The sequence below is a fragment of the Mercenaria mercenaria genome, chromosome 18 (assembly GCF_021730395.1).
Source record: "Mercenaria mercenaria strain notata chromosome 18, MADL_Memer_1, whole genome shotgun sequence".
Lineage (NCBI taxonomy): Eukaryota > Metazoa > Mollusca > Bivalvia > Venerida > Veneridae > Mercenaria > Mercenaria mercenaria.
The window spans coordinates 63,518,327-63,542,283 of record NC_069378.1 but is presented as its reverse complement, the minus strand read 5'-3'; the positions used below and the strand labels follow the sequence as shown (position 1 = coordinate 63,542,283).

The 23,957-nt window shown below is 33.3% G+C and overlaps 1 protein-coding gene and 1 non-coding gene across 3 annotated transcripts in view; both read left to right on the top strand.

Moving 5' to 3' along the window:
• Nucleotides 1-23,957, top strand: part of LOC123538787 (uncharacterized) — a 41,291-nt gene that overhangs the window by 5,621 nt on the left and 11,713 nt on the right. The gene's annotated exons all lie outside the window — the stretch shown is intronic.
• Nucleotides 1,603-1,675, top strand: Trnat-ugu (transfer RNA threonine (anticodon UGU)). Its single transcript has one exon. It is a non-coding gene; the product is annotated as a tRNA-Thr (tRNA).

Sequence of the window (23,957 nt, the reverse complement as noted above, 5' to 3'; positions counted from 1 at the left end):
TATTCTTTTTTGTAAATGATATAGTTGATAATCTAGATATGAATTCTTTGACTTAGAATGACTTAGATTTATTGTCTAAATATCTAATTTTATTTGCAGACGATATTGTTTTATTCACCACTGACCCAAATGGTCTGCAAGCACAAATTGACAGTCTGTGGCACTATTCTGTTATATGGGGCTTAGAAATTAACATAGATAAGACTAAAATTTGTATCTTTGAGAAACGAAAATGTAATCATAACGTAGATATTTTCATAATAAATGATAAAAAAGTTGATATTGTTGACAGTTTTATTTATTTAGGTATTAAATTTACACGTACAGGAACCTTCAGAGTTGCTGTTATGCTTCTACACGATCAAGCTCTTAGAGCGTATTTTAATCTTCTGTCCTTATTTGATTGTGTGGAAATGGATGTAAAAACTAAACTGTCTTTATTTAATTCAATGGTCCTACCTATTTTACTATATAGCGCAGATGTTTGGGGTGTCTACAAGTTAAAAGAAATCGATAAGTTACATGTTCGGTTTTGTAAATACCTCCTGGGTGTTAAAAGCCAGACCCCAAATTATGCGGTGTATGGTGAATTAGGGGTACCACCTTTGTCTGTTGTTTGTAAAATAAGAGCAATGAAATTTTGGTTAAAGATCATAAGGAACACTAATTCTGCTTTATATGACATTCATCTTGACCAGTGCAGAACTATTAACGGTATGTGTTGGTCAAATCAAATTAACTCAATTATAGATCACCTTGGTTACACTGATATACCCATGAACTTTGATAATAACTTAAACTAATTCCCATTGTTGAAAAACAGATTATATGATCAATTCATTCAAGAGTGGAGTGAATCTATAAATGCTATGCCTAAATTGGAAAGTTATTGTAAATATAAAACGCCATTCTGTTTTTATAGTTATATTGTGAAATTAATACTGATTTACGAAAAAAGTTAACTTGCATGAGATTAAGTTCACATCTGCTGGAAATTGAGATGGGTAGATATAATAATATAGACAGAAGTAACAGACTGTGTAAGATATGTAACCAAAATGTTGTGGAGTCAGAATATCATTTCATTCTTTGTTGTAGTAAATATAAAGATATTAGAAAGAAGCACCTTTGTAATACACAATGACCAACTATTCAGAAGTATAATAATTTAATGGCTTCGAAAAAATGCGGAGGTGCTTGTTAAGATAGCTTAGTTTATTAATTTAAAGAAGCCACGCAGTGTAGAATCAATACACTTATAAATAATACCACATAATTTCACGTAAATTGCTATATATGTTTTGTTTGTTAGGATGTTTCCTAGGAAAGTTTTGCACTTAATACGTTTATTTATTGTATGCATACACTTTTACTTTTTTGCACTATAGATTTGTCACGGTACGGACTTGGTCACGTCATGGTACGGACTTTGTCACCCTGTGACATTTGGCGCCCAACATGGGACCGTGGCATGCTTTCTTGGTCAGTCTTACGACGCATGCAATATTATGTACCTTCGGAATTCGAGGACGAATTTCCAATTTGTGGGGGTGTATGTCACGGTACGGACTTGGTCACGTAAGGGTAGAATATGTGTCAGGCAGCCGGTTAGCTCAGTCGGTAGAGCACTCGCCCTGTAAGCGAGGGGTCCCGGGTTCGAGCCCCGGACTGACTGCACATTTTTCTCACCCTGTGACAGATTTATACATGTATTGTATTGTTTGTTAATATGTCATGTTCCTACTATATTTGTTAATGGCCAAAGGCATGTATAATGCCAAATTTGCCGAATAAACCTTGAACCTTGAACCTTGTTAAAATGTCTACCCAATGCTATTGTTGAATTCTTTCGCACTTTGCCATGATTGTGATCTCGCGCTTCTCCATCATGAGCAGGCGATACTCGAAGCGCGGGATCATGATGGCAAACCGCGAAATCATGATGGCTAAGCGCGAGATCACGATGACAAAGCGTGAAATCAAGAATTTTCACGTGCGCGAAATCACGATAGCAAAGCGCGAAATTGCTAAAGTTTCGCGATGTCGCCATTCACGATAGTTATTTCGCGCTTTGCATATCGTTTGAGAAAGCGATGCATGAAGCGCGAGGCGCGAGATCACGATGGTAAAACCGCGAAAAATTAAAAGGTGCGAGAAACATTTTGCAGATAACGAAGTTACCATAATGAAGACGTCGCTATACCGGAACGTTTTCCCTATGCAAGGTATCATTTTCAGATTTGGTACATTTGTATCAGTATCATGAAACTTACTAGTTAGTCTTCAGCAAGTATTATTAATGCGGTATTTGTTTTCAGCTGTGCGAACGTGTTTCACGCACGTCGCTAGTGTATTTACCATGTCAAATACTATAGTGCATAACTCATTGAAATATCCAAAACAAAACAAAAAAAAACAAAAAAAAAAAAACATCAGAATGGGATTTGAGCGATGGATCCGATCTTATTTACATGTTTTATGATTTGACTTGCAGCTATCAAGTGTTCCAATAAAATGGCGCAGTTTTGAATTAAGGAATAAAGGTAGTAATTTGCTTGAAAATGTGATTCCTGCGGTGTGATTACTGCGGTGTATTCGAAAGAAGTCCAGAGTAAATAGATCCTAATTTTCCCATTTTTTTTAATGTGAATTGATTAATAATACTTGCTGAAGACTAGCTAGTAAGTTTCATGATACTGATACAAATGTACCAAATCTGAAACATAATTTTTCATTTCTAGAATTTATTCAACATGACATTAGACGGCTTTCATGTTAATACTAGATCGAAACGGACAGTAGGGGTGTATTGTGCGGACAAGAGAAAATGTGTGCCATTTTAGGATACTAGACCACCGCTGACTGGAAATACACTAGGAACCATCCAACCCCCTATTTTCTTTTCATTTTTTTCTTCGTTAATTTATGATACAACTTTCATGAAAAAATAAGTGTAGAAAAAAGAGACGTTCTATCACGTTACGTAAATTCGACATGAAATTGTCGTGTTTTATGTTACAAAGTTTGAATTAGTGACCTTTAACCTTAAGTTTTCTAACGTTACAAAACACCCATATCCAGGAATGGACTATGTTTTGAGGCGAATGTATGGCTCATTACACAGTAACGACCTGGGTTCTGTTCTACGAATTTCCCTGCTAAATTTCTATAATTAACTTGTCAGTCTTTCAGTTTGGACAGTATCATTAACTGTTAAACGGGGTGTTTACCAAAAAGATACTGACTGAATGGCGAACAGTGCAGATCATGATCAGACTGCACGGTGGTGCAGGCTGTCGCAAAGGCAAAATCAGTCGTGTCCAGCATGATAAGCGTTAGATGTGGACTTAACATATCACATTTAAATAATGTTCTTAAGTAAACGTATATAAATTACTTTGTTATTGTTGTTAAATACCATTCAACTAAGTTCTAACTTGTCCGGAACGGGTCCTGATTGAACTTTTCACGCACATTTTAATTTCTATACGCCGTTGACTTATTTAATTTGGATAGTTTCACTAATTGCTTTCACATTGATAAAAATCAAGGCAAAATATCAAATGCCATGTTAGTTATTGAAAAATATCTAACTCGGGTGATTACCTTTGAAAACTGTCTTAAATAGACGAATTTATAACCTGTTGACGGGTTTACGTTGGTCAATAACTGTTTAAAAATATATAATCTATAAAGATTTTACTTTTATTCATGAAATAAAGCAAAACCAACAGATAAATTCGAGCTTTCAAACAGAGTTATACCAGTTTTACCAGTGGATGATAGAAAAAAAGTCAAATTTACATATTCATAATAATAATTGTCTCCGAAAACCATAACTTGTTTCTTTGTAATGGTTTGTTGGTAACGGTTTAAGGCAATCTGACTAAAGTACATATCCTATTACGCTACGCATAGGATCTGACAACGAGCTATTGATGGCCTCGTATTGATAACCCTTCCGCTGGCCACTCAAAAGCTACCATACAGCATTCTGTAAGCTTTATAAAGACTTGGGTTTTGATATCAAGAATTTCTATGTCAAAAGATTTCAGATAGCCGGTTAGCTCAGTCGGTAGGGCAGTTGCTCTTCAAACGAGAGGTCCCAGGTTCGAGCCCTGGATTAACCACAATTTTTTCTTACACTTTGACATTCAAACAAGTTGTCTGATTGGTTCAAACAAAAATAAATTTGCGAAAATAAAAATAGCAATATTGGAAATCCAAAATATACAGAAGACGAATGTGAATGGGTCGTTTTCAGATCTTCGTTTAGAAGATCAAGTACTTTAGTCAGACTGCGGTTTAAGGCAAACCGACACAATTTATGACTTACGGCGTCTGGAAGATGAAGACCCCGCACGGCATTCTTGGCATTATCGGGTCGGTGTGTTCCTTGGTAAAGCTACCGATCTTCTGTTACAGTTGGATAAATTTTGCACAGGACCACAGGACTTGGGCTAAAAATCACAGAAATGAAGACCAAGTAATACGAAACCTGTGACCTTTACCACTCAGCTATGGAGGCCGTTGATTAGGTATGAGAATCCGAAAATGTACGTGCCAATATTTCCGGAAACAACCTGCCATCATCACAACCAGGAACCATGTAAGACAATGCTATATAACATGTGCTCGGCTTACAAGCGAGATCTAATTATTCAGTTTAAATCTAATATTTCCTTACTTCAATAAAAAAAATTGAACACGCTAAATTAATAAATAGAATTACCTGGCAAAATTAAAACTATATCCCGATATCTGAAAATAACACGCGATAATCTATCACGCTAGATTTTGCACTGCGTTTCTTAGGTTCTCATTCATTATTGACCATCGTTAATTGATCCTTTCACATATTGTTTATTTTGGTATCAAGGAGTGGAACTCTGCTTGTATTATGATAAATATTTTAATTACCCATTACCCATTTGACTGTATTATTTACCAGGTCCCAGAAAAGTCACAAATGCGCTATTTAGCTAAATCTAGCTATATATAGCTAGAATTAGCTATAAAACCAATAACAATAATGCAAAATATGTCAAATTCAAATGCAAAATGACCATAATCGCGTCTTAATGGTTTATAAGATGAAAGACAATAGCAGAAAACCAAGAACTTTGCAGTCACATTTTCAATAAATGCAGCAATATTTTGAGATAAAACATTGAAGAATGTGTTACTTGTGAGTATCATTGCTGCATAATACAAATTTTGTAACGACTTATCGCAGAAATTCGCAACATGTATTGAAACTGAAACTGCATAGATCTCCGTTCTGTGTGATTGTCTTTTGTCTCATAAACCACTTGAACGGGATAATAACTATTTTATATTTGATATTGACATATATTGAACAATTGTTATTGGTTTTATAGCTATTTCCAGCTATATTTAGCTAGATTTAGCTATATAGCGAATTTGTGACTTTTCTGGGACCTGTTTACCCATATCATCTAATGGTTAAAACTTGATTTTTTTATATTTTCAAGATGAAAAGTAAAATCAAAGTTGAGAAACTAATAGGCACTTAAATGGGTACTTAATGAACGTGTTTGGACAAAGCACACAATTCATAATGAAAATACGGCTTTTGTGACAGTGACGCTTTTTATCTTTTTGTCGTCTTGGCGCGTGTCGTATCAACACGCCAGAACGAAGTGGCAGAAATCGGTCATCATACTATTCATAAATATAATTCATTTTATAGCTAATATAAATCAAAGACACACCAGCCTGAGTCTATGTTACAGTTTTTTTCTTCTTTTCAGAGAAATGACGGTAAAGTTATAAAGAGAATATAGACTGGTTTGATTCGCGACAGTTAAGATGAAGATGAACATAAAACAAAACATGTTTCGGGCCATTTTTCATTTTCCGGGCCGATTATCACCTCCCGGCCAGGCTCTGTCGTGTATTAACCTCTAAATCACTTGTCCATTTTGAAAGTCCGTTTTAAGTAAAAAAAAATCGACCAGTTTTACATATCTTGAAAATTGATATAAACATGACTTTGCTGTAAAATTTTAACATTCAATTTTACACAGGTCTTGAGATTTGTCTGCAAGTTTAAACGGGTATACTCTTCTGTCTAAGTGGAAAATGCTTCATGAAACAGGACATTTTATTTAACAAAAAAATAATAATTCAAGTTTCAAGTTTCAAGTTTATTGGCATAATCAGCAAAACACAATTTGCCTTTGGCCATTTACAAATAATATACAAGAAATATGGCAAAGACAATAAGCACAGCAACATATTACAAATAGAAAATATACAGTTCAGTTTAAGAAACAGTCATAACTTCCAGAGTGCTATTACGAATTTCAAAAGCTTCTTTAATAAAACGACACAAATTATACAATGTTTTTTTTATTTGTAGACGACATTAAAGTATTAAATTTATTAATCGTTGGCCATGATATGTGAGTCAGGTATTTTCTACGGATTTGCAAGTATTTTGTACAGCATAATAAAAAATGATATTCAGTTTCTGTGACATTCGCATTACACATTTTACATAATCTGTCAGATCTATCAATCCCTCTAAATCTACCCATTTCAATTTCAAATCTATGTGAGCTTAATCTTAAGCGAGACAACTTAATCCGAAGTGAATCATTTTCAATTTTATCCAGGTAATGTTCGTAACCGAATGAACTTTTAAATTTCTTATAATAGTCTAATTTAGAGCAATTATTAAGTGAACCATTCCAGTCCTGAATATATTGATCTCTTAATCTTCTTTTTATCATAGGAAAATAATTAAAATCTTTGTTGAAATTATTCAAAAGATGTGAAAAACCCAAATTATTATTATTATTATTATTATTATACCAGATTTGTTGAGCGCCCTTTTCATATGTAATATACGTTCAAAGGCGCTTTACAATTAAACATGTGACACATCGCAGATATGTAGGAAAATAACAAAACATGACATATGCAATCACAAAACTGAAACTGAACAATTTGATTAAACGCCTTTTTTATAAATGATATTTTCAATGGCGTTGTATATAATAATAAAAAATAACAACAATATCATAAATGAACAATGATAATATTTACAGCCTTATTGTAACAAACAGCCATGACCGCACCCCCCCCCCCACCCCTGAGGTCGTTTTACCCCTATTGCCAATACCAGTCCTTTAAACATCTGGTACGCCCAGACGGGCTGCATATAGTGGTTCAACCTCCCGGTAAATGGTGCCATCATGTACTGTTTTAGAAAGAAATACCACACATTTCAAGTGAAACTCAAGTCTTGCGAAAAACACACACATAGAACGTCATAACCCTTAAAATGTGACATGATGAAATAAAAGATGGATTGTCAATTTAGTTAATTACATGATGAATTGTACAGTTAAGAGACCTTCGTCACGAATGACTTGCTGTAGTTCTGTATTACAAAAATAACAATGGCATATTTATTATGAGTAGAAACAGTCACAGCTGGTATCTATGTGTTGTAGAAAATTTTGAAAAGGTGTGTTTTGAGAGCTCTTTTGAATGAATTAAGTGATGAATCTTTTCTGAGATTGTCAGGGAGAGAGTTCCATAGTTTTGCGGCGGCAACCCTGAAACTTCTATCCCCGTAGGTAACCAGTCGACTTTTTTGTGGCACAAGGGTTGTTGCTGCATTTGCTGACCTCAGATTTCTAGTTGGCACGTACACCTCCAGTAAGTCTCTCATATACACCGGCGACTGTCCATGCAAGGCCTTGAATGTTTGAATGAGAATTTTGTATTTGATTCTATCTTGTATTTGAAGCCAATGAAGATCTTTAAGGATTGGTGTTATATGTTCAAAACGGGTTGTTTTCGTAATAAGACGTGCAGCTGTGTTTTGGACATTTTGCAGTTTGCTCGTTGTTGATTTTGGCACGCCGTACAAAAGAGCATTGCAGTAATCTAATCGTGAGGTCACAAGCGAGTTTATCAGGGTTTTTGTGGCTTCAGTTGTCAAATATGGTCGAATATGACCAACGTGTCGTATTTGGCCGTAGCATGTTCGAGTCACAGAATAAACATGATGGTCCATGTGCATGTTCGAATCAAGCGTAGCACCAAGGTTTCGAACAGTTTTTGATGGTCTTATGCTCGATTCGCCAACTTTCAGTTCTAGATTTTCGACATGTTTGGAGTGTTTTTGACCCGAAAAAAGAATTACTTCAGTTTTGTCTGCATTCAATTTTAACATGTTTGAATTCATCCATGAGATGATTTCTTTCAGGTATTGTTCAACTCGTGTGATTGTGGCTGCCTTTGATGCTTGGTCAACTGGTTTAAACGATAGATAGAGTTGGGTCAATGGTCAATAATAGAATTAATACGACTTGCCCAGCAAGTTCCAACAATATTATTACACTGGTCAGTATACATATTATATAATGATGAATTGTCAGATTTCATTATCTTTAACCAAAATTTAATAGACCTCTCCTTTGCTATAATAGATAGTGGGAATCTCCCTAGTTCACCATAGACAGCATTATTTGGTGTTTGTGTACGTACACTTAGTATATATTTACAAAATCTCAGGTGAATTCTATCTACTTCAGTATAATTGTATACACCCCAAATTTCAGAACCATATAAAAGAATAGGTGCAACCATTGTATCAAACATCTGCAGTTTTAATTTAACAGTCATATTTACACGATCAAATAATGAAAGAAGATTGTGATAAGCCCTCAAGGCTTGGTCGGACAAAGTTTTAACAGCTCCTAACAAATTGCCAGTATAAGAAAATTTCATACCTAAATAAATAAAATGATCAACAATTTCAACCTTTTCGTCGTTAATGAAGAAATCGATATCATGATGAGTCTTCCTCTTCTGAAATATACAAACTTTCGTTTTATTTACATTAATTTTAAGTCCCAATTTTGAAGAGTACTCGTAAATTTTATTGATTTGTGCTTGAAGACTATTTGGATCAGTTGTAAACAATACGATATCATCAGCAAACAAAATTAGGTACATTGATAATAACTCAAGATCTTTATCTGTCATAGCATTGAGGTCTAAATTGTCTACAATATCATTCATGAACAATATAAATAGCAGGGGGGACAATGGTTCTCCTTGCTTTAGACCCAATGTAACATCAAAAAACTCTGACATAGACATACTTGAAGACAATTTAACACAAAATTTTACAACACTATATATACTCTTAATCATATTTAACATTTTACAGCTTATTCCAGAATTAACTAATTTCACCCAGAGTGCGTCCCTTATAACAGTGTCAAATGCCCTTTGGTAGTCAATGAATATACACCATAATTTAGCCTGTTTAGATAATATCTTTTGGATTATTGAATGCAATAGAAAAGCAGCGTCAGCTGTAGATCGATTATCACGAAACCCATACTGTGAATCTATATAAACATTTTCGTTTTCACACCACTTATTGATCCTATTTCTTAACAACAGTGAGAAAATTTTAGCAGTAACATTTACTATGGTTATACCCCTGTAATTCGAAGGAATATTTACATCACCTTTCTTATATACAGGTACAATTATACCCTTAGACCAAGATTCTGGGTATATTCCAGATTCATAAATTTTATTAAATATTAAACATAAGTGAGGTGAAATGAAATCTTTGGCATCTATAAAAAAGTCAGCTACATTATTTTCAATGTCAGAACTTTTATTTCGATTCAATAAAGTTATAGTTTTTTTAATTTCATCAACCGTAATAGGAGCATCAAGTGTTTCAACATTTATATCAGGTTCAGGCGAAATAAAATCGAACCCTACATTATCATCATAATTCGGTGTGTTATACATCGTTGAAAAATATTGTTCAAAATCGTCTAACTTCACTTCACTTGATTTGGGACCATTTTTATTAAATTTCTTAATGTACTTCCAAAATTTACGAGGAGAATTTTTGCTAAGATCAGACAATTTCAATTTTTCCTTATTAAAAAAATTAGCTTTCGCATGACGTTTTATTTTAGCATATTGACTTCTGCATTTTAAAAATGCATTTTTATTCTCGGCACAGTTATCTAAATTTAGTACACGATTGGCTTGCATAAACGTCTCCTTCGCTGCACGACAATTTAAGTCAAACCAAGGTGACTTCTTTTTTACAATCTGTTTATTAGAAAATCGTCTCCCAAAACGTTGACAGGAAATATCTTGCACTAAATTGGAAAAGGTATACATACAGCTATCAATATCAATTTCACCTAAATCCAACCTGTTTGTAATATCAGTAAACATATGAGATTTGCTTTGAAGAAGATTCAAAAATTTATCCTTCTCAGCTGTGTTCCATACGATTTTTTCATGAGATTCAAAATTATTGATATTTCTTAATGAAATATTATAATTCAGAGAAAATGATATGGGACAATGATCCGAAAATTCCATAATATTCATTACACACATGTTAGAGACATATTTAAAATTTTCACAATTCGTAATTAAATAATCAACTGTACTGGACACAGGTTTGTTCCTCAATATAGAATGAAAAGTGCAATAGCCAGGTTCACGCCGCCCATTCAATATTGATAGATTATTTTCTTTACAAAGCGTTAACAGTTTTAATCCAAAAGGATTAATCTGTTTGTCATAATTGACCCTAACGGGTAACTGAATAGAGTGATCCATATTTTCCGGTAAATTGACATAGCGATCTAAATGTATATCAGATATATAGTCTGGCTGTTCACCCGTCCGTGCGTTGAGATCACCAAGCCAGTACACATCACCACGGTCACTATATTTTCTAATTTCAGCATTAAGGTATTCAAAAAAATCAAATTCAAACAAAATAGAGTTAACATTTCTGTACAGAGCTGAATCTTCAGGCGGAATGTAACATGTACACAAATATACATCATTATCGGAATTTAAAAATTCTTTTTTAAGTTTAATCCATATAATACCCTTATTATTAACATCTACAAGTTCTAAGGCATTACGGTAAATTTCTTTATAATAGAATAAAACTCCACCACTAAAGCGTTTTGCCCTACTGTTTGTTTTCGGTCTTGGACAGTCAAAATAGTCATACCCATCAATTTGTACATTGGATAAATTTGAATTCCAAGATTCAGTAAAAAGAAGTATATCATAATCAGAAACAAAATTCAAAAAGTCACAATCATCCAATTTAGACTTAATACCCTGGACGTTCCATAAAAGAAAAGATAACTGTTTCTGTGAGTTATCCTAACTAGATGTTTCATATCCAGCACGTGCTACTGTATCAACAGTGAACATTTTGTCACCAATGAACAGTTTATCGTACGACAATTTTGCCGTTTTACCGTCTTTTTTTGCAGCAACGAGGGTGGGGATAAGTTTCTTACGTTTCTCTTGGATGGCCTTGGGAAACTGATCCCCGACGCGGACGGAAGGATCAGTTACATTTTTGTTAGCATCAAAGACACACTGTTTAACTAGCAGTTTATCTTCATGGTAATTAAATTTTACGACAACAGGCCGGGTTTTCCCATGAATGAAGCTTCCAATACGATGGGCTCGGTCAATCTTAATTCTCTCCCTTGCCTCAGTGATTTTCAAGTTCGTCGTGAGATAATCCAATATTTTTGTGGCACAGTTCTCGTTTTTACGTTCCTCGGACGAGGTGGCCTCAGAGATCCCGAAAAACAATAAGTTGTCCCTCATGGACCGAGATTGTAAATCAACGAGCTCATCTGTGAGGGAAGAGTTATTTTTCTTCAGGTGTTCACAGTCACTTGTAAGTTTCTTAATGCGATCTCGTTCCTCCTTCAGGACAGTATCAATGTTATTCTGTTTCATTTTAATTTCATCGCATATTTGCGAATCCACTGATCGACTGGCCTCTAGTTCCACCAATTTACTATTGTTTTCGCGAACAGACGACTCAAGCGAAGTGACCCTACTTTCTACTAATGCCATTTTCTGTGACATATTTGTCAATTGTTTCTCAATAGAGTCAAGTTTCACTAATCGGTTTTCAAGTTTTTCAAGTTTATCAATCACTAACCGTTGAAACTCAGCAGTAGGTGAAGAAGGCTGTTGAGCCACAAGTTGGGAGGGGAATGGCTGGGCCAGTGACTGTGTTAGTGGCGATGAAGGATTCATTTGATTTGCAAACTGGGGAGGAGTGTAGTAAGGGTAAGGTACACCATTTGGCATCACATTCTGTGGAGACGCCATAGCTGACAAATAACTATTATCGCTCTGAACTAGACGTTTAGCGGGAGTATCGCACACCGTATTTGGAGAAGATTGTGATTTTTTCCGTTTCTTTGCTCCTTTGTTCTTTGATCCCACACAAAAGTCTACATTAGTCTACAAACAGTAAGGCCCCAAGGCAAATAATGTTTCTTACACGGACGAAAAAATGTCATATACCTAGTGAGCGAAGATCACATAATCCGATAAAATCCATTGTTTCACACAAAATTTGTAATAACGTAAAAATCCTTTGTTTTATTCGTTTTATTCTATGCTTACGTTACAGCACAACTCATTCTCTTCAATTCCATATAAAATCCACTAAAACTAACAAAATTTAAGCACCGAAACGTAATTTTTTTAAGAGCTCAAAACAACGTGACCTATCGATACTTTGCCATATCATAACTGTAAATCATAATAATAATAATGATATAATTGGAAAAAATACAAAGACCACAAATATCTTCCAAGTTAATAATTAATCCGCTAATGAAAATTTCCGTAAATTAACGTGGAACATAAATGACAAAGTTGTATTTTTTAACAATAACCAAGTTAAATGTTTGTGATATATTTTATAACGTTTCCGGACGTGTCTGAAATAAGATTAACAGATTAAACATATTTTTAAAGGCAGTTTTTAAGTAGTGGTAATGGGTGGGAGACGGGTCAAAGCACATTTCTTGTTTTCTTAAAAATGTTCTAATTTTGCTGAATATTGTTAATTCATATCAAATTATTAACGGTTGACATTTTATGTCTTTAAATATAATTATATATTTTGTACTGTACAAAGTTTTGTCGGTCTTTTGCCGTTTACCTGACAATCTTTCATTTGTGTAAAGCAGTCAGTTTCCTGGATTCTAAACTTGTATTGACTTTACATCCACAAGTAACTGACAACTTCTTCACGTGAATCAAATGTGGAGGACGAGAACGACTTTAAACGAAATTATGTTTATTCAAATCGATGCCATGTCACAGAGAACAAAGGCCTCGAACTATAAACCTATTATTTAGAAGTACTCTTTACTTTCATTGCCAAGAAGATATAAGGTTTTCATATATTCTCGGATCTTTTGCACATTTCGTTGTGTCATCTTGGCGCGCCTGATCGGTGTATACATGTATAACCTTGGTCGGATTACTTTGCCCGGATCAGAGAAATACAAGAACAACAGAAAGAACAACAACAACAACAACAAAAACACAATATTTCTAGAAAAGTACTAACATTTATATTTTATATAGTTTATATTTTTGATTTAGTTTACCTGTATATCAACAATAACTTTCAACTTTCAACTTTTATTTCAATACTTAGGCTCATACATAATGAACAGCAAAGCATCACAGTAAAGAAAAAACATTTCAAACAATATCAATGGCGGTAACATATGTATGTTTAGTGTAGCGATATATTAGCAAACGGCAGCCTAATTTATTATACACTTTATAATTAATTGTTACATGGATCATAAATGTATGTGTTGTTTCTGAAGACAATTTAGACTATTTACCATCGCGATATAAAATTAAAATTTATTTGTTTACTATTGCAGTTTTCCAAAGGCTTTGCGGTTTCATTCATGTTGATTATTAATGAAAACTAGCTAGTATTAGGAAAACGCCAGATTATCTTCTGTTTAAATGGTTTCTAAGATTATGATTCTTGTAACCAAGAACATTCATTCAAAAGATACATGTATACAAATACTTTTCAGTACATAACAAATTTACCATTACAATGATTCCTGTAACCAAGGACATTGATATAAAAGATACATCTAGACAAATAGTTTTTAGTACATAACAAATTTACCATTACAGTACAATGTACTAACAAAACAATGAAATAATTCTATGTCAGCGTAAATGTATCAGACAATGAAATAGTATTTCAGCATATACGTATCAAACAATAGGGTACTATTTCACAATATATAACAATTATACAGTTTGCCTTAAACATTTATAGTTTTCATTATCTTATTCATAAATAAACTTAAGTTCTTAAGATCTTTATAGTTATCATTAGATAGTAATGCTCCAAATTTTATGATATTTGGTCGTTGGTAATACTTCTTGTCTATATATTTCTTTCTTATATCATTAAAGTGTGAACATACTAATACATAATGGAATTCATCACCAATATCATTACAGAATAAACATTTTCTTTCGTTTGAAGGTGTTCCTCTCCATCTTCCAACTTCTATTGGTAAACGATGGTTTCTTGTTAAAAATGACATCATTCTTTTACATAAATATGTAGGTAAAGTATTGATATAAGTGCTTCGTTTATATACAGTTTTATAGAGCTTATACATATTTGTATTTGATGTTCTTTCTATTCCCGCATACCATGTTTGTATGAAAATATCTCTTAGTTTTTGAGAACATGATCTAATTAACCACTTGGGATTTGAAAAACTTTGACTATACCATATTCCTGAGTATCCTGATGTACAAAGTATATTTTTGATATTCTCAATCCATTTGGATTTAGTTTCTTTAGACGCATGTAATTCATAAATCAACCTATAAATTTTAGATGATACCTTTTGTTGGGCTACATCACCAGTGTTTTCTACAAGTTTTGTCCAAAAAGCTACAATTCTATTCTTTATATCTACAGAAACTGGAGTGATGCCTAATTCACCATAGATCATATAGGATGGTGTCGACTTTTTTAAACTGAAAACGTACTTATAGAATTTTAATGGAACTCTTTCTATAACATCAATATTACCAAAGCCCCAGATTTCACTTCCATATAAAAGTATTGGTTTTACTGTTTTTTTAAAAAGATCTATCTGCATGTCAAAAGGTAGTGATAAAGTTCTAATCTTCCTCAAAAGACAGAATAATGCTTTGTTTGCCTGTTCGGCAATATGCTTTTTGGCTTGTAAAAAAGCTCCGCTCCTAGAAAAATATATACCAAGATATTTATAATTATCGGCTATTTCTACAGTATCATTTCCAATTTTAAATTGTAGATTTCTTGGGTATCTTCCTTTGCTAAAGATTACAATTTTTGTTTTATCAACATTTATTGAAAGTTTCCATTTATCACATACGATTAATACAAACACGCCTGCGTACAATGTTATCTGTATTCCTTTTGTAAACAATGCTGAACTTTTATACATCTATCTTACAAAGTTGTCATGATGGTATGAGTATTAGCACTTTCTTAATAAAACGTTATCAAAACTTTCTATTGTTCTTATGTTATCCCTGTCACACCGATCGGTGTATATTATTTACCCCGATTGAGATGATATAGCCTTGGGAGAACTGCCCAGCCTGCTAAGATTATTTTACCTTAAAACATTGTCATGACGTCACTCCTTTGTTCTCGCTGTACTGTATTTTTAATATTGGACTGCTTTCAATGGGACTTAGTACAGTATTTTCCACGTGGAGTCCAATATTATTTTAATATTGGACTGTGCAAGGAAAACGATTTATATACAGAATTAATGTTTTCGTGTAGTCCAATATTTATCATACATGTAGTGAAATTCCATATAGAAATATTATAATCAAATGAAAGCAGTCCAATATAATAACACAGTACTGATAATAAAAAGGAAAATTAATATCAAAACTAAGTTTTATGTATAGATCTAGATGCATAATATATATGGACAAAATCGCAAAAAGTTAAAAATAGCATTATACATATTTTGCATGCATCGACGTAGTCTTACTCCCTAAACAACAACTTACTAGAGCAACAACTTCCTCAATATTGTTCACGTTTCCAGTTTCAAAAATTGTGCAAGAATATATTGCTCTCTGTTTAAAAAGCAGTTTTATTAGACCAATCATGATAATTCTTTGAGGCCGTACTGTCAATGGCCTTTATGATTTTGTGAAGGTTACATGAAATGTCATAATACTTTTCAAGTAATGCTCCGGACAAGCCTTATTTTGTATAATAAATGTTGATAATTCAAAAGCTAGGTAAGGTAGTGTTATGGTCCTGTAACACTCCTCTTTGTCTCAATGGCCTCTATGATTATGTAAAATTTTAATAAAATGCCGTTAATACTTTTCAAGTTATACTACGGAACGGGCGGACGGACGGAAGGACGGACAAAGTGTCAACTATATTCTCGCCTTTCGGGAAGCATAAAAATAATAGTAATAATCATTTACGATTTACGAAAGTTAAGTGAAGCATTACATCCTCGTATACATAGCTCATTTTTGTTATGTCACAATCCATTTTTTCCGAATTTATCCATACATCTGTACATAGAAAAAACTAAACAAATGCTTATACGTTTATGAATGTTCATGTAAACCCCTGAAAATGATTTGAGCCGCGTCGTGAGAAAACCACACAGTGCGTTTGCCAGGCTGGTTACATTGTCCGTTCGGGCTTTCGACATAAACACTAATATTTCTTGAAAAATAGTTAAGATATTTCTTTCAAACTTGGTCCATTTATTAAGCATTTCATATGATACAAAGTGAGACAAAAATAACTTTGTTGCCTTCAGTTTTGGTAGAATTATTTCCCCTTTTCAATAGGATGGTTTTCGCATGGTGCAGCTCATATTTTTGTTGTGGGTATTGATGGTTACAGTTTATGTTTATTTGAGTATTACATTCGTATTGAAAAAAAAATGTAAAAAAACACGATGTTCATAAACCTTTCAAAATATAAACGTTTATAGCACCCTACGAAGAACAAATTGCCTTCATTTCTTGTGTTTGAAGCCAGTATGAAGCATTTGTTCACATTTGTTCAGTCTATGAGACTGCCTATTGGAAAAGAAAAACAACTGCAATTAAGGGACACATGTACTTACATGAACCTTAGTTTTGCCGAAATATCTTTTAATTTTGTACTCGTATATTCTATTTCTGCTATTTTTTTTATGAAATACTGAGATTTTAGTGAAAATAAATCTAATAAATTCAAAGTGAATGATATCAAATATATTTTTCAGCACTCCAGTTGGGACCACATTAAACATCCATTGTGATAATAACTTAAATAAGAGTAGCTTAATTCGAGTGCATAGATAAAATTCATATTGAAAGCAAGTTTTCCTTAGTTTTCAGCTTCCGCCTGGCTGTTATGTTCCGTGAGTTAACCGGTTTAAAGGAACGAAAATAATATCACAAGTTTAGAATGGTTTTGACTTACCAGTAGCTGTATCCGATAATATATTAAAATTGTCTGTTCTGTATAAGTCTTCTTGCACTAAATTTGAAGATTTTCGGGCAAATTCATGTACAACCCAACAAAAACTGTCATTGAACTAATAAATCACAACATTATATTGCCAGGCGTGTAAACAAACAACCCATTTTCTCATTTAGTGCACATGCAGCAATCATTTTCTCCAGCTGTCCGATTCCAACTACGCTTTCAGTGAAACATTATCAGTGATTATCCTAATTCGCCATACCCATGTAAATTTTAACTTGACAAAGCAAGTTTCCTTGCTCACACTTAAATAAAAAGAACATATTAATCACTTGACCCTTGCCATGAATTAAAATAAATCCAGTTTTTTTTTTTGTCTCTAAAATGTCACAAAATTTCTTTCCTCCAACCGCCACTTGTGATAATACTACTGCTTATTCCGTACATGTGTAAACACAATTAATAGCATCACGAGAATCCCGGGCTAAAGAAAGTCCAATATTACGAAGGCGAGAAACCCGAGAAAAACGCAGTCATACATTATGAGAAAAACGTGCGTAAAATAGTCATGAGGTTCTACTGAGTATTTCATAATCATATAGCAACTGTTATTAAATGCGGTAAAGTGCATAAAAACCGAATTAATTTAAGAAAATTTAACGTCAATGGTTTATACGTATTTTTTTTATTGGTTATGCCATAAAAACAATGTTTTAAGTATGATATAAGCCTCAAACGATCCAATATGTAAAATACTGGACGGTCCTCAGCGCTAACGCGCTTCGGACAGTCCAGTATTTTACATATTGGATCGTTTTCGTCTTATATCCTATACATACAAGATAACCCAATTACGCTATTTGTATAATGGGCACGCGCCATTTACTGACTAATGTGATACGGATGACACGAATTTCTTGTGATAATGTAATGATAAGTCTATATTAATACATTTATACGGCAATGTGTATTTAAGTTTCAAATTAAAGAACTAAATAAACTTACAGTTTCTTCAAATATGTAAAAAAAAAAAAAAAACCCTGATAAAATGCTATTCTCGTCACATTCTGACAAACTTGCTGACCTTAGAAAGAGACTATAATCTCAATGTTTGCCAAATGTGCACGGATTTTTCATGCAATACAAATGTTATGTCCTAATTGCTGACTAATATATTTACAGGAGCGTAGCAAGTTGGGCATTTCGTTATATTAATAGCAACCGATAAATTGTAGCACACATGATCTTGTTCCTTCTTTTAATTATTTGTTTTTAATTACACATACATGTTACAAACGTTTTACAAATCCGAAGCCAACCTGGACTATGTAAAACAAACAGAACAGAACAGAACAGAATTTTATTTCACTTGAACTAAAAGTTCCTCGTGATAAATACATTTACAAGCATATTTGCATGGCATGAAAATACAGATGACATTCAAACAATTATAACGGATTTTGACATTAATCATATACATATATTTATGAATTATTTGTAAGATATTTCAGGATTTGGATGGACGGATTAACATTTAAATAGCATACAAGTACTATACAGTTAATTATATAATATTCAATGTCGCACCTATGCGCCGCAGGTCAATTAATTACGCTACACAAAAAGTAGTTCGGAACTGTTTAACATCAGTTTCTTAACTAAAAAAACAACAACAAGAGCTTACAGTGCAGATGAGTAAACTAATTACACTACACAAAAAAGTAGTTCGGGACTGCTTAACATCAGTTTTTAACTAAAAACAACAACAACTAGAGTTTACAATGAAATTAGTAAGATACAAGCCGAGTGGCGCATAGGTTCAACAAAACCATACATGTCGGTAAAATGTCCATGTTATGCAACGTTGTAGATAGATGTGACCTCTATGCTTACATAGCATTTATTTCATTTTTGAAATCTTCATGTCTGATTCATGTATAGTTAACTAAGGTACTGACTTTTATAATGTAGCGATACGTAAAATGGACACATTACAAAACATGTTGCGTTACAATATTACGCAGTTTTGAAACACGATATAATGACATTTATGCTTTAATAACAACAATAAACGGCTAAAGTCTATAGAACACAAAAAGTAGTTCGGAACAGTTTAACTTCAGTTTGTATGAACATAATTTCACATATACATGTATTACATTTATTGGACTAACTATTCATGATCTGGTATCGCAGTTCCACTGCTTCATAAATAAATTTGCATAACATTTCAATTTCATTTTTTCTGCTACTATTTAATAATTGTATAAATTTAAACATACTTGGTCTATTTCTGTAATAACTTTTAATATACAATCGTCTTAACCTTTCATATGGTGGACACTTAAAAACAAAATGGAATTCATCTTCAATATCATTTGTATTACAAATTTCACAAACCTTTGGTTACGATCTACTCTTTCACGTGAAAATCTACCTGTTTGTATTCTGAGACTATGTGCTGAGATTCTTATTTTTGTTAATGCTATTCTTAGTTTTCTCGATACTATATTTTCTAAATAAGATTCCAATCCAAAATTAATTTTAACAGATCTATACAATATAAGAACATTATTCGAATCTATACTGGCTCTCCATTCTTGTATATACTCGTCTAATAATCTCTGTTTAAAAACACTCAAAAACTGACTCTGGTTTACATTTGTAGGATTTAACCAAACATCTAAAAAGCCATATCTTTCAAGTAAGTTTCATACTTGTGTGAACCAGTTATTGCATCCCTTACGGGCATCTTTCAAACCAGAATCAACTATACACTGGATAATAATATTATTTGCATTCGTTATTTTAAACCAATATCTAATGATGCGGATGTATCTATTTATATATAGCGGATATCTTCCAAGCTCACCGTACACAGCTACATTACAACTAGACTGTCTTACACCAAGAAGAACTTTACAAAATCTAATATGAATATTTTCTAATTTTTTCGACTTAGAAAACCCCCATATTTCGCTACCATACATAATTGTCGATGCCACAAAGGAATCAAATAGCTGTAACGCCAGTTTTGGTTTTGTATCATATTTCTTTAAATTAGCTATGAGGGTACTAAGAGCTTTTAAACCTTTACCATACAAAGTTTGAGTATTTAAATTAAAATTTCCAGTATAATTAAGTGTAACCCCTAAATAATTAAAGTCATTGACTACCTCTATAACAGCTTCTCCGTATGTCCATTTTTCATCGGCTTTCAGACCACCTCTCTTACGAAAAACAACTATCTTAGTTTTGGGCACATTTACCTACAAACCCCATTTATTACAATATTCGAGTAATTTATCTAATGAACATTGCAGATCAAAAGGATTTTCACCAATAAGAACCATATCGTCAGCGAACAAAAGTAAAATCAAACAAACATCTTGAAAACATATACCAGAATTATCCGAACTTTGTAAATATAGTTCTAGATCCTCTATAAACAAAGAAAACATTACAGGCGAAATTATCTCCCCTTGACGTAAACCTATAGAAATATCGAAAAAAGTCAGAAAAACTTCCACATGACTTTATACATGATTTTACTGAGTTGTACATACTTCTTACAATTCTTAGTAATTTACCATTTAAACCAGTATTATACAATTTATACCATAGTGCATTCCTGTAAATGGAATCAAAACAACGGCGTAAATCAATAAATGCACAATGCAATCGTTTATTTTCATTCAAAAATTTTTCAATCAGGGATTGTAAAATGAACACAGCATCTATTGTTGAGCAACCTTTTTTAAATCCGAATTGTGCATCGGATATCACATTATTTTCATTGCACCATTTAGTAATTCGTTGGTTTAATACACTAGTGAACAGTTTACCAAGATGACTTAGTAAGGTTATACCTCTGTAATTTTGTACATCTTCTTTATTTCCTTTTTTATGCAACGGTATTATACAACCTTTTGTCCATATTTCCGGAAAAATACCGGATTCTAAAATATTATTAAATAATTCAGTAATATGACCTGAAAGAATATCACTTACTTCAATAAAGTATTCATTTAGCAGGTTGTCCATACCAGCTGCTTTATTTCTGTTAAGCATCGAAATTGCTTTACATACCTCCTGATAGGATATATTTCTATCTAATTCAGAAAAAACAGGGTTAAAATCATCAAAATCGTGACTATTAATAAAATTTTCTGCACTCTGGTTAGAAGCATGATTTACACCCGAGAACATATTCTCAAAATAAAGTTTAAAATCATCTATTCCTATTCCATTATTATTTGCCCCCTTTTGACTTTTAAAATAACGCCAAAACTCCCGAGGTTTGCACCTTTTTAAGTTTTCAAAATTTTTGTTAATTGCCATTTAAAAGACCTGCGTTTTTTCTTTATAAGATCTTTGTATGATTTCTTTAACTGCACCAATTCCAGTCGATTAGACTCCGTATGAGACTTATTGAATTGAGAAAGAGCATGTTTATACAAACGTTTTGCCTCTCTACAGTCATAGTCGAACCATTTAGACGACTTATCTTCTTGTGTGACTTCGAAATTGTCAATTTTACTGCCATATTTTAAGAATAAGGGGTCTGCCACCCCCCTAACTACGTCCGTGAATGCGTTTACCATTTCATTTATACTATTTGCATTGTTTATCTCATATTGGTATAAAATGTCATTTAATACTGGTAGCTTTGCTATCAATCCAGCACGGTATGCTTCTTTTGCGTTATCATCCCATTTGACAAACTCGTAATTGAAGGATGTGGAGCAATTTTCAACCCCTGAATGACACAACACTTTAAATTTTAAAGCAGAATGATCACTGAACTCATTGAAATTACTAACATTAAAATTATTTATCATGTTAAAATCTTTTTCACTTAATAGTAAATAATCAATCACGCTGGCTCCATTATAACTATAACATGTATATACACCTCTGCCAAAATCGGCGCCTAGACGACCGTTAGCTATTCTAAGGGAGGTAGACTTGCACATGTCTATTAGCCTGTTACCATAAGAGTTACTTCCCTTATCCATTGAAAATCTTGGCAGGGGCGTATCAATAAAATATTCATCCTCGTCGATGTCCGACACATAACTATCACATAAGATAAAATCGTTTTTACACGATGTCCTTGCGTTACAATCACCGGAAATAAGAACCGTGCCTCTAGCTTTGAAATATTCTATATCATTTTGCAAACAGTCAAATAAGTCTATATCCAAAATATTTGCAACCGGGGAATTTCCGGGCCATAAATATACTGCCGCCAAGTAAATATCGGAAGAGTTTTTGAAGAAATATTTATCAAACTTTATCCAAACAATCGTATCATGTACATTTTTTACAAGAGTAATTCCATCTTTAATACTATTTCGTACGTATATCACAATTCCACCGCTATTTCGCTTTGCATTGCGATGCCTGAATTTTCGATATAAATTGTAACAAAAATAACCGTCTAATTCAATGTTACTTGATTTACTAGTCCATGACTCCGTAAGTATATAAGATCGTTTTCCGTCAAGAAATCTGTGAAATTTTTGTCCGCTCTTTTAGCAGAACTAAGTCCGTTGCAGTTCCAAACTAAACACTTAAGTCCATCCGCGAGCTCCTACGCGTCGGAAACAACTTTGCCGTTGACGTATAACTTATCGTATGAGACCCAGGCAGTATTTCCTGCTTCATTTTCCTGAAAAGACTTTTCCTTTTCACTGCAATTTCCGGTGGAAACTGCTCCGTGATATAATAACTCGTACTCCTAAGTTTATGACTGGATTTCCGAACAACTTCTCTGTCCTGGAACAGGTTGAACTTGCAAACAATGCGGCGAATTTTAGTTTGCCTTTCAGTTTGATCTTGTGCAGGAGGACCCATACGATGTACCCTTTCAATTTTCATATTTGCAACTAATTCTCTTGCAAGCTGTAGTTTTTCAACCATGAAATTTCGGAGGATAGTTTCTGTTTTTTCAGGATTTTCATTTGTTTCTTCCTTAATTCCACCGAAAATCAAATTATTGCGCATGGATTGCGATTGCATATATGTCAAGGTCTCTTTCATTTCGACATCATTTTCTTTTCAAGATTTTCAATCCTCTTACGAGCCACCTCACTTTCGATCTCAGTGGACAATACACGATTTACAACATGATCAATTTTTGAATCCGTCGCTTTGGATGTAGAATCAACGTGTAACCATAGTTTTTTAAGTTCATAATCAAAATTGTCTACTTTATTTTCTAACCCTTGGACCTTAGCTTCTACTTTTCTTTGTATTGACTCAAGAGATTCGAGCTTCTTATCTACATCGATCAGTTTCAAATTAATTTTTCCCAGCATAGCAATAATGTCTGCATTTGTGGGTCCATTTGACTCGCCTGCCTTAGCCTCCGCCATATTGCCAGACCCTACCAAAGACACTTGTTCGTGACCCACCTGATCGTTCAATACATCAAAGCTATTGTTGACAGGTACAGTTACCTGCGGGGTAATCTCCTCTTCGTATAGAATAGAGTTCGTCTCACTCAATACCTGACTTAAGTCTATTGTATGGTCTACAGCCGACGGGGATAATCCGTATTTTGATATTT